This window comes from Malus domestica, chromosome 01 (assembly GCF_042453785.1).
Source record: "Malus domestica chromosome 01, GDT2T_hap1".
NCBI lineage: Eukaryota > Viridiplantae > Streptophyta > Magnoliopsida > Rosales > Rosaceae > Malus > Malus domestica.
Window position 1 is genome coordinate 16,053,842 of NC_091661.1, and position 13,569 is coordinate 16,067,410.

The window sequence follows — 13,569 nt, forward strand, 5'->3', positions numbered from 1 at the left end:
GACATGAAAACTCAGATTTTATCGTTTGCCCAAAAACCAAATGAAGAGTTTCATGAGGCGTGGGAGCGGTTTAAAGAGTTGATGAGAAAATGTCCACATTCGGGTATTAACACTACTGATCAAATGCACATATTTTTCAGAGGGTTGAATATGACTACAAAAACTCTTGTCAACGTATCTTGCGGAGGTTCGTACAAGGATAAAAATGCACAAGAGGCCTGTTTGTTATTTGAAAAAATGGCAGCGGATACACAACAGTGGGCAGTTGAGCAGCCGCAACCTAAGTCTGTTTTTGAGATGTCTAACGGCTCTCCATATGTTACAGCACAAATTGAAAAAATGGAGAAAAGGCTTGATGCAAAATTTGACATGTTATTACAGAGAATACCAGGTTCACAGGTTGCTGTACAGCAGCCCATACAAGCTGCCTGCAGCATTTGCAATATGACAACTCACGATTTTATGAGCTGCCCACATAAAGATGTTTCTCCAGATTTTACAGCAGAGCAGGTTAATGCATTTAACATTTTCCAGCGTCCCCGATATGACCCGTATTCTAATTTCTACAACCCAGGTTGGAGGGATCATCCTAATCTAAGGTGGGACAAAGAACAGCACACTAGGCATCAATTTCAACAGCAGGTACAACAACCTGCTGCACCTAAGGTTGCTTGGGAGGTTGCAATTGAAAAATTGGCAAATACTACAACTCAAGAAATTCAAAATCTACAGGCAACAGTGAAAAACATGGAAAAACAGATGGGGCAGATTGCTTTGCAGGTTTCTGGAAGGGCACCGGGTACATTTCCTAGCCAAACCGAACCAAATCCAAGAGGATTGCAAGGCAGTTAGAGTTCTACATTCTGGCAAAAGTTTTGATAACAGGGATGAAAATTGCGTTCCAAATTCGCGGGTGGCTTCACAGCCAAAAACAAATTCAAGAACTGTTGAAAAATCTGACAATTTGAAAGATTTAGAATAGCCCATTAACAGTTCCGAAAATGGTGCAGGTATTGTTGTGGATCGTGTTTATGAGCCACCTATGCCTTATCCCGAACGGTTGAAGCCTAAAGTCAAATATCAACAATTGATAGATTTTATGAAGACTTTGTCTAAGGTTCAGATTAATCTACCATTAATTGATGCCATCAAGAACATTCCGCCTTATGCCAAGTTTTTGAAGGATGTTTGCACAAAGAAAAAGAAGCTCGTTGATTTTGAGAAAGTGATTCTTACATAACAGTGCAGCGCTGTCCTGCTACACAAGTTGCCCCTGAATAAACAAGACCCAGGGAGTTTCACAATTTCATGCACAATTGGAAATTCTCATTTTAAACATGCTTTAATTGATTTAGGTGCTAGTATTAATTTAATGCCTTTTTCTGTTTTTCAGAGACTGGGACAAGGAGAAATCAAGCCTACATCAGTTATTCTACAACTAGCGGACCATTCAGTTGCTTATCCTAGGGTAATTATTGAAGACCTAATTATTAAAGTGGATAATCTCTACCTTCCTACAGATTTTGTAATTTTGGATATGGATGAAGATATGCAAACACCGATTATTTTGGGACGTCCTTTCATGGCAACAGCTAGAACGTTAATTGATGTAGAGGCTGGAACACTTACACTTCGAGTGCAAGATCAATATGTTGTGTTTAGTTTATTTGAAGCTACTAAAAGGCCAGGTGATGTGCATGATTGTATGCGTGTTGATGTGCTTGACAGCTTATTACATGCTGAAATTATGCCACATTTGACATCTGATCCATTGTTAAATGTGTTGCATGGGTTTGAGAATAAAAATACAGAAGATGAAGAGGTTTTTGGGTATGTTTCAACTTTGGAAAGTGTTCCATTTCAACCCCCACGTTGGAGGCATGTTTATGAGAGTTTGGGGGAACCCAAAAAGCTGTTGCAGCCTTCTAGGGTACAGTCACCTAAACTGGAGTTAAAGGTGCTTCCAGAACACTTGAAATATGCTTATTTGGGTGCAGATTCTTCGCTGCCAGTTATTATTGCTGTTGATTTATCATCAACAGAAGAAGATAAACTGTTACGCATTTTAAAGAGTTATCAAGATGCAATTGGCTGGACTATAGCTGACATTAAAGAGACCAGCCCTACAATTTGTATGCACAAAATTTTGATGGAAGATGGAGTAAAGCCTGCCATTAACGCTCAACGTCGTTTGAATCCAATTATGAAAGAAGTTGTTCGTAATAAAGTTATGAAGCTTTTAGATGCTGGGATGATCTACCCCATTTCAGATAGTAAGTGGATTAGTCCAACTCAAGTGGTGCCAAAGCGTTCTGGTATTACAGTTGTGAAGAATGATAATAATGAACTTGTGCCTACTCGTTTGATTACTGGGTGGCGTATGTGTGTTGATTATAGAAAGATCAATGCAGGTACTAGAAAAACCATGATACTAAAAGATTTGATGCACACTCTAGAGATAAGGAATAATCTGGTCTTAGGCTTTCTTCTCAACAAGGCTGGATTCACTCAAACCATTGGAGCAGATACGTATACTCTCACTAAAAATGGGGTTTTTGTGCGAAAGCGATATGCTACTGATGGGATGTTTAAATTGAATGTTGATGAAATGTCTAATTCTACTTACATGTTGTCTTCTTTTAATACTTGGCATGCTAGACTTTGTCATGTTAACAAACGCTTGGTTAAGAACATGAGTAACTTAGGTTTTTTACCTAACTTATCATTGAATGATTTTGAAAAATGTGAATATTGTAGTCAAGCTAAAATCACTAGAACTTCAAATAAATCTGTCAATAGAGAATCTGAACCACTTGATTTAATTCACTTTGATATATGTGAATTTGATAGAGTGCTAACTAGAAATGGAAAACGTTATTTTATTACCTTTATTGATGATTGTTTGAATTATTGTTTTGTCTATCTTATGAAAAATAAAAGTGGAGCTATTGACATGTTCAAAACTTTCTTGACTGAAGTTGAAAATCAATTTAATCGTAAGATTAAAAGATTTCGTAGTGATAGAGGACAAGAATATGAATCTACTGAATTTGTTAATTTGTTTAAGTCTCATGGAATTATTCATGAAACTACTGCTCCTTATTCTCTTGAAATGAATGGTAAAGTGGAAAGAAAAAATCGAACTTTTGTGAATTGACTGTTGCTACTTTGCTTAGTTCTAGAGCTGATTCTTATTGGTTGGGTGAAATTGTGTTGACTGTATGTTATGTGTTAAATAGAAAAAAAATTAATTCGAAATTAAAACTAATTGATCAGATTAACTTTAATTCTTAGGCCCCTTGTCTTGATTAATTAATATTTTCTCCTTACGAAATTTGGAAAAATAGGAAACCAAATGTGTTGTATTTCAGAACTTGGGGTTGTTTAGCTTATGTTCGTAAACCTGAACCAAAAAGATCGAAATTGGCTAGTAGAGCATATGAATGTGTTTTTATTGGTTATGCATGTAATAGCAAAGCATATATATTTTATGATTTGAAAAACCATGTCATAATTGAGTCACTTGATGTTGATTTTTATGAGAATAAATTTCCTTTTAATCTTCGAAATAGTGGGGGTTCTAATTCTTCTAAAACTTATGAACCTACTATTGTAGAACATAGTCAATCTGCATTAGAACCTAGGAAAAGTAAAAGAGCTCGAATAGCTAATGATTTTGGGCTTGATTTTCATGTATATAACTTACAAGAAGATCCTAATACAATTCAAGAAGCTTTAACTTCTTTAGATGCAGATTTGTGGTAAGAAGCTATAAATGATGAAATGGACTCCTTGGAGTCAAATCAAACTTGGCATTTGGTGGATCTTCCACCTGGTTGCAAAATAATAGGTTGCAAATGGATTCTTAAAAGAAAATTAAAACATGACGGTTCAGCTGAAAAATTTAAAGCCCGACTTGTTGCCAAAGGCTATAGACAAAGAGAAAATATTGATTTCTTTGATACTTATTTACCTGTGACTAGAATAACTTCTATTCGTGTATTGTTTGCTTTAGCTTCTATTCATGATCTTGTTGTGCACCAAATGGATGTTAAAACAGCTTTCTTAAATGGTGAATTAGAGGAAGAAATATATATAGATCAACCAGAGGGTTTTATTATTCCAAGACAAGAAAATAAAGTTTGCAAGTTAGATAAGTCACTTTATGGATTGAAACAGGCTCCTAAACAATGGCATGCGAGATTTGATAGTTTGGTTACTTCGAAAGGTTTTAAAATAAATGAAAGTGATAAATGCATCTATTATAAGTTTGAAAATAATATATGCACTATAATATGCCTATATGTGGATGATCTGCTTATTTTTTGTTCGAATATTTATGTTATAAATAATGTCAAAACTTTGTTATGTGCTAATTTTGATATGAAAGACTTGGGTGAAGCTAGTGTAATACTTGGTTTGAAAATAACTAGGTCCGAACATGGGTTCTCTTTAGATCAATCTCACTACATGGAAAAAATTTTAAGAAAGTATAATTATTTTGATTGTAAACCAGCATGTACTCCTTATGATCCTAGTGTAAAATTGTTCAAGAACACTGGTGACAGTATTAAACAATTTGAGTATGCGAGCATTATTGGTAGTCTTCGTTATGCTACTGATTGCATTAGGCCTAATATATCTTATGTCGTAGGAGTTTTATGTAGGTTTACGAGACCCAGTTTGGAGCATTGGCATGCTATAGAGAGGCTTATGAGATACCTTAAAAGGACGATGAATTTCATATTACACTATGAGAAGTTTCCCGCTGTCCTAGAAGGTTACAGCGACGCTAATTGGAATACCCTTTCAGATGACTCTAAAGCCACTAGTGGATATATTTTTAGTATTGGTGGCGGGGCTGTGTCATGGAAGTTGAAGAAACAAACTATCTTGGCTTAGTCTACTATGGAATCAGAATTAATAGCGCTAGCTACGGCAAGCGATGAAGCAGGATGGTTGAGAAACCTACTATCAAATACCCCTTTATGGGAGAAACCGATTCCAGCAATTTTGATCCATTGTGATAGCACATCGGCAATAGCTAAAGTGCAAAACCGTTATTATAACGAGAAAAGGCAAGAAATACGCCGTAAGCACAGCACTGTAAGAGATTACCTCTCAAAAAAGAGCTGTAATAGTGGATCATATACGGTCTGAGGAAAACTTGGCTAATCCTTTGACGAAAGGACTAGCACGAGAAAATGTTTGGAAAACCTCGAAAGGGATGGGACTAAAGCCTGTAGAAAATTGAGTTATTTGTGATAGCAACCCAACCTATAGACTGGAGATCCCAAGAAATAGGTTCAAAGGGTAATAACAAGTTACAAGTGATATGAGTGAAGTCTTGCTAATTTTAATTTGGAAATTATTTCATGTCCATCCCTAAGAAGCATGACATCCTGAAGTGTTTTTAGGTTGAGATTTTTTCTCTTAGTAAGATCTATACTCTATGTTGAGTGGGATATCTAGCTACAGGAATATCCTTGATAGTCTTACCTATGTGAATGTGGAAGTGAGGCCGCTTCCTATGAAATATTGGGCAAGTTTTTAGAGCGTTCACTATACTAGGATACAAGCAAATGGCCGTAATGTGCTGGCTTTTTGAACTTCACCTTAATAAAGTTATGTGTGTGGTGTTGTCAGAGATAAAATTCAAAACTATTAGTTACTCTAGTATAATCTGGATCACGAACACTATGTACAGGTTCAAGTTGAGAAACACCTTTACTTATGCATAGCTTTATGATATGTTGCTTGATATATATTTTAAATAAAAACAAGTGGGGGATTGTTAGAGTAGTTATGTTTTTATTTAAATATTTTAAATATATTTATGATTTTTTTTATTACAAACATTGAATATAAAACGTAAATTGTTATTAACCTTATAAATTGTCATTAACCTTATAAATTGTCATTAACTTTATTATCTGATCAGGATCATTAATTCACTAGAAACTTGACAAAGCTTCTCACCTTAAAGATGGGATTCTTTCTCTGAATAGAAAAAAAGATCAAATCTATTTTTACATAATTTTTTATTCCGCTGTGATTTGGACGTTTTGATTTAGTCCGTTTTGTTTTCTTCTGCATTGATTACTTGCAGCTTTCTTTCCCTTAAATCATTTACATCCCCCAACGTCTCTTTTATTATAGATATATATAAGTCCGGAGGATCAAAAAAAAAAGTATAAGAAGAAAAAAAGACAAGTTTTAAAATATTGAGTTAATAGCAACATATCGAAAGGGTGTGAGTTAGAAGGTTTTTTCGTTGTGCAAGGATAGACCTTATCAGAAGAAGGTTTTGGGTTGTTTTATCCTAGGGACGACGTGGTGTTTGTGAACTGCTTGCACACTTTGGGCAGAGCCGCGAAACGTCTTAAAGAGAGCGAATTAGTCCGCGACTCATCCCAAGAATCATTCACCACTCAAGGCTTCTACATTTTTCAGGTAACTTTGTTCCTTTCTATTTCAGATTCAACAAGTCCATTGCTACGTTTTGATAATCTAATTTTTTTACATTAAAATCAATATGTATCCCGTGTATTTAGTAGACTTTTGTTGACTTTTTAAAGTGATAGACTTTTGTATATACAGTAGACTTTTACTGGCTATTATAAACTCCATAAAATTGCGTATAGACTTTTAATGATATACTTTTGTGGAAAATAAAGGAGTTAAATGATAGACTTTTGTAGACCTCTAGAGAATTCAATGCTAGAATTTTATAGAATTCTGTGATTTGTCATGAAATTTTTATAACCTATTTATTAATAAGAATTATTACTTTAAGTTTTCATTCTTGAATTGGTGATAATGATCATGACAAAGTGGTCTTATGAGGTAGTGGTGGCAATAATGGTGGTGGAAGTGTCACATGGTGATTGTTGGCAAGAAGATGGTAGAAAAGTTAGTGCCTTTGGTGATTATGGTGGCGGGATGTTGTTGAGGTAATGGAGTAGGGATGGGGGTGTTGGTGACGAGGTAGTGATGATGGTGGTAGAGGTGGTGTTGGTGGTGTTGGTGTCGGTGGTGGTCATAATAGGAGTGATGATTGTGGGACCATGTTTTTCTGGGACCATGTTTTTCTGGGTCCATGACATGTGGCTTTCAAGGTGGTTAGAATGGTCAGAAATCATTCAAAGCGAGATCGAAGTTACATGAGTGTTTCAAATCAGATTACCACATGCCAAGGTAGTCAAGCACATCTCTATTATCTCCACGCCCATTAAAGATATTACTTATCTCCCAAGTAAGGAAACCTTAATTCATGTCAAATTAGGATATCTTGGGGATTAGACAACATAATCTTAATCCTAGGAGGATTGGATATCTTATCTTAGATTCCTTCCTAGATAGCCACATGGTTTAATTGAGATTGCTATCTCAAGATCTCTAAAAATACCCTAGCTTGGGTATTTATCAAGGGACTTCTCTCTAAGTCTCTTATGATCCAAGACTCTTTACCAAGAATTAGATATTCTCTACAAGACTACAATACACAAATTCCGTCTATGCGTAGACTTGGAGAAACATATCGTACATGCCCCGCCATAAACTATTCGTCAATGATGATTCACAATGTTGCACACATCACATCATTCCTTCTTTACTACAACGATGATTTGATTCTCCATTCTCGAAGATTTGCAGGTAGTCCAATCTGGCAATCACACCCCCCAATCAACACCATTCTCCCTTCATTGGAGATCATGGGTGGTTCCGACTGGACTTCACCTCCGTCCGCTGTTGTGTGTGAATTTTGTTCCAACAATTGGTGGTTTCATTTAGAGATGAACTCATATTTCTCGACCAATGACATCTACCCTGAGTGATGACGAAAGCCAAAAATTACCAACGGAACTTTGATTGTTGCTCCAAGAAACGAAGCAAGGTCTCTCTCTTCTCATATAACGTTCTGCAAAGAATCAGAGCTAAATAATTTTTGTTTTACGTAGTATGATTTAAGAAGTTTATGGCTTGGGTCCTGTGCCTAGACGAGCAAGTTCTTTATTTATTCAACCAAATACTTCTATTTTCTTTAAGAGGATCTTTTGGTGCACAGAAATTGAATGACAAAAGCTAGGAGATCCCAGGCTCTCGGGCCATCAAGATTGGAGGTGAATGCAAGTTTGGCCCCGCGTAGACTAACACTTTATCACAAATTCAACTTGTACACCTCTCGCCTAAAGTCTACAATCTAAAGGAGATTTGAAACTGAAATATAGTACTCGAATTGTGTAAGCTCAACTCGATAAATGAGTGAGTGTTCATTCATTCATATATATATATATATATAGAGAGAGAGAGAGAGAGAGAGAGAGAGAGAGAGAGTTACAATGGATCAGTTTGTTACACTTGAAAAATAAATACAAATATTTGAAAATGTATACAGAAGTATTTGAAAGTATTGATAATATCATATAGGAAAGAGTTGTGTGGATGATGGACTGTGTCGCTACAATGTGTTGGAGATGAAACCAAACTCTTTTGTTGTAGATTGCAGCGGGAAGAATCAGTTTGAATTGGTGCTGACGTGGACTGATGTTTAGGGTTTTGTGAAATATCTGAAGTAGGCTTATCACAATCAACTTTTCATGCAACTCAGTTGAATCCATCAACACTTCGATTGGGGCAAGTGCTCGCAGAGCTCTGGGGTAAGGCGGTCATGCCTTAAAAACCCATTTTGCACACTTTAATGATCTTTTACAAAAACAGATGCTCTAGATGAATTAATGCACGCCCAGTTGGAAAATAAGGTTAAGGTACTGAAAATCATCGTGTCAAGTTTCTAGACCATAAGGTGATAATCTTGAAAATAAAACAAAATTCCTATAATTCAATCAAGTGGAAATTAGGATCCTGTCCTTGGCCATTCAATGTCTTTGACTGAAATCTTATGTATTTTTCAATTTTGATTGAAATCCTTCATCCTTTTATTGCATTTAAACTGATGATTATGTTCCTGAAATCCCAGGAATCAATCCGGAAATATTGGCTCTGGCTTTTGCTCCATTATACTGTTATACAAACTTGATTCCCGTATTAGTTTTTTGAATTTGTTCTTCACAAATCCATAAACAATTGCAGTACTGCTGTCGAAGAGAAAGAGAGAGGATAGAAACAATGTGTTACAACTTACACGTGCATCACACTTTTTATATTTATTTTAAATACAAACAACACAACCTGTGTGAATACTAGGGAGTAACAAATAAAATCGACCTTTGTGGAGATGCTGATAAAATTGTCGGCATTTCTTACAATATTTAGTTTGTGTCATGCGTGACAATTTTCTATTTTGTACCATGTAGTTTTTTTATTGGCAAATTATTTTATCAAGGAGCGCTTGTTTTCATTTTTTCATATTTGTGATACTTTCCGGGCAGCATATTTTCTACAAAATGCTGCATTTCTGATATTCAAGTTGTTTTTGGATTGCCTTTGCCTTTCTTTGACTATCACTTGTATCTATTAGGAAAACTGTTTCATAGATTAATAATTAGAGTACATCATTGGTTTATATAGAGCTATACATTTGCCAACTAAGCAGCTATACACTTGCCAACTAAGCACAACAATCCTATCTGTCCTACAACTAATTACAAGAGAATTATAACAAAAAATCAAGATAAACTATCCTTAATATGCCCCCTCAAACTGAACGTAGGCAAACGAAGTGATAGTTTGTCTCTGAGAAGTAAAAACTGAGAAGTGGACAGAGATTTGGTACAAATATCCGCGATTTGATCCTTTGAACACACAAACTGAACAATGATAGCATTGGAGATAACTTTTTCCCGTATATAGTGATAGTCAATCTCCACATGTTTTGTCCGGGCATGAAATAAGGGATTCTTAGCTAAGGAGATCGTCGAAATGTTATCACACCACGATGTAGGAGAACCTGATAGAGAGACACCTACATCAACAAGTAACTTGCAAATCCATGTAATTTTAGCAGAAGTGTTTGCTAAGGAGCGATATTATGCTTCAGTGAAGGAACGAGCCACTGTTGGCTGCTTTTTGGCACTCCAACTGATGAGAGAGTTGCCCAGAAAAATGAAATACCCACTTGTGGATCTTCTATCCAATGTACACCCTACCCAATCTGCATCGAAGAAAGCATTAACAGTGATAGAACCTGAGGTATTTGGAAACCAGAGACCAAGCTCAAGTGTGCCTTTCAGATATCACAATATTTGTTTGACTGCCTGGAAATGTGATTGTCTTGGTTGATGCATAAATTGACAAACCAAGTTAACAGCAAATGAGAGCTCAAGTCTTGACCAAGTAAGATATTTCAGGCCACCTACAATAGATTTGTATTCTTCTGGATTAGAAAGCAAGGGAGATGAGTGATCCATCTTAGAGGTACTAAGAGGTGTAGCACATGGTTTTGCACCTGTCATGTTTGTCTTGGTAAGCAAATCAAGGATATATTTAGTTTGAGAGATAAAAATTCCAAAAGAGGACATGTTAACCTCAATGCCAAGAAAAAAATGGAGGGGACCCATATCTTTGATTGGAAAAAAAAACACTGAGTTGAGCTATTGTATCCTTGCAAGCTTGGGAAGATGGACCTGTGACTAAAATGTCATCCACATGCACAAGAATAAACACCAGAGAATGATCCTTCTTGACAAAGAGTGAGTGATCATTCTGTGAACCACAAAAACCCATAGATTGAAGGGCACTATGAAGTTTCTCATACCAGGCATGAGGAGCTTGCTTGAGGCCATAAAGGCTCTTATGTAACTTGCAAACATGATTAGGCTTAGTAGGATCTTGAAAACCAGAGGGTTACTGCATAAACATAGTTTCAGAGAGAGTGCCATGCAAAAAGGCATTACTGACATCTAACTGATTTAGAAACCAGTCATACTGAGATGCAAGAGTGAGAAGAAGTCGTATAGTTACTGGTTTGGCAACAGGACTGAAGGTTTCTGTGTAGTCTAAACCTTCCTGTTGATGGAAACCTTTTGCTACTAACCGTGCTTTATAGCGATCAATAGTTCCATCAGCTTTCTTTTTAATGCGAAAAACCCACTTATAGCCAACAAGATTTTAAGATGGATGAGGAGGAACAAGAGACCAAGTATTGGTGTTGACCAAAGCATTGAATTCCTCCTGCATGGCCTGTCTCTAGTGAGAATGTTTGGAAGCTTGGTGATAAGTGGTGGGAAGAAAATCAGGAAATATGTGAGAAGGAAGAGGATGTTTAGTGGCTGAATAAGCCTTAGGCTAAAAAATACCTGATTTGGATCGAGTTTGCATAGGGTGAGTGTTCTGAGATGGTAATAGTTGTATAGGTGAAGAAAGGGAAGAAATGGAAGTGGGAGAGGTGGGTGGGGAAAGTGAGGAATTATGATTGTAGGAAGATGCAACAGGGTGTATAGGTGAGGAAGGATTAGTAGCCGTAGTTAGTTTGGTGAAGATAAGAATGGAAGGTATTGAAGATGAAAGAGTAGGGGTTAATCTTATGAAAGGTAAAGCTGGAAAGACTTGATGAAATGGAAAAGTCAATTCATCAAATATGACATGTCTCGAGATATAGACCTTTCAAGATTGAATATCAAGACACCTATAGCCCTTATGATTGAGACTATAGCCAAGAAAGACACATAGCTTACTTTTAGGCTCAAGCTTGGAGGCTACATATGGTTTTAACCAAGGAAAACACCTGCACCCAAACACTTTCAGTGTTGTATAATCTTGAGACTTTTTGAACAGATTTTCCCAAGGGCAGGATCTAGACATGGTAGGCAATTTGTTTATAAGATAAACTGATGTAAAGAATGCTTCAACCCAGTAAATATGGGGAACATGAGAGACAGCTAAAAGTGTTCGAGCAGTTTCCATTATGTGTCTATGCTTATGCTCCACACAACCATTTTGCTCTAGTGTGTGAGAGCAAGATAGTTAATGATGAATACCATTATCCTTAAGATATTGAGTAAACATAGAACTGACAAATTCACTTCCAAAATCAGATCGCAGTGTAACAACTTTAGTATGTAACAAAGATTCAGCAAGGTCTTTGAATTCAACAAAGGTCTTGAACACCTTAGATTTACATTTGATAGGGAAAAACCAACAATAACGAATGACATCATCCACTATAAGGAGATAATATCTATAACCAGATACAGAGAGAAATAGAGCTGGACCCTAAACATCAGCATGCAAAAGTTCCAAGGGTCTAGTTGTAACACTAGAGTCAGATACAAAAGGCAGTTTGGAACTTTTACCCAGTGCACAATTTGAGCAGAAAGTCTTATTCATACTAGTAGAAACATGAATACTAGACTTAAAGACAAGTTTATTTAAAATCTTGAAAGAGGGATGGCCCAATCTTTGATGCCAAACCTCTGGAGAAGCTTTAATAGTGGTTGCATAAAGCTTGTTGGAACCAGCATTGACAGAATCAGAGAATTGATAAAATCCATTTTGCACAAGGCCTTTAAAAAGCGTCATCGCCGAAGTAAGATCCTTCACAATGAAGTGAAAAGGATAAAGATGAATTGAACACGAATTATCAATTGTAAATTGATTGGCAGAGAGTAAATCTTGCTCTAAATCAGGAACATGTAACATATTATTCAAAGCAAAACGATGAGAAGGAGTATGTATGTACGAAGAGCCAGAATGAGAGATAGGCAAACCTTTGTCGTCCCCAATATAGACTTGTTCAGGGCCTGTGTAAGGTTCAGGATTTTGGAGATTGGCTAAGGAACTTGTCATGTGTGAACTTGCTCCTGAGTCAAGAAGCCATGAAGTAGAGCCACTTTAAGAAGTGTTAGCACACAGAGCAGCCTAGGAATTTCTATTACCAAACTGAGGATTCAAATGATATGGACATTCAAAAGCTTCATGATCATACTGGCGACATATTTGACAGATGAGTCGTTTGCCAAAAGAGTTGAAACCTGAGCGACCTCCATGATGATGTCGTTGATTGGTGCGATTGTAATTCGAACACTGATTGTTACCACGATAGCCAGAGAAATTGTTCTTGGTCTATGAAGGTCGAGGATATGATTGATTGCGATCTTGAGAACGACCTTGATACTGATTGAAATAAGAGGAATTCTAAGCAAGAAAAGCTTGAGATCTAGAATTGGAGGTCGATGTAGGCAGAAGGCCAATTGATGAGCCAAGATTCGAAAAGAAAGCTTGAAAAATACCAGGAGATGTAGTGGCTTTCTTACGATTCACCAGTTGGATTTCTTTGCTAAGAAGCAAGCTATGAAGTTCGTTGATTGTTGTAGAACCGAGACGGAATTGAATCGCATCAACAAAAGAATCATACTCAGGCGGCAGGTCATGATGCGTGACAGAGATGAGGTTAGAATCCTCAACCGGAGCTCCGACGCTAGCAAGAGAATCAACAATTTCCTTAATTTGCTGAAGATAGGAGGCAGCGGTGGATTCTCCTTTAGAGATGTTGCGAAGACGAGAGCAGAGTTCATGAATATAAGATTGGGAAGCCGCGGCAAGACGCGATTCAAGCTTAAACCACAGCTCTCGGGATGAATTGACACCAACAGTATATGGAATCAAATA

The 13,569-nt window shown here is 36.7% G+C and overlaps 1 non-coding gene across 1 annotated transcript; it reads right to left on the reverse strand.

The window, feature by feature from the left end:
- LOC139198500 (small nucleolar RNA R71) lies at window positions 1-105 on the reverse strand. Its single transcript, XR_011584025.1, has one exon. It is a non-coding gene; the product is annotated as a small nucleolar RNA R71 (small nucleolar RNA).
- Between the last annotated feature and the right edge of the window lie 13,464 nt (window positions 106-13,569).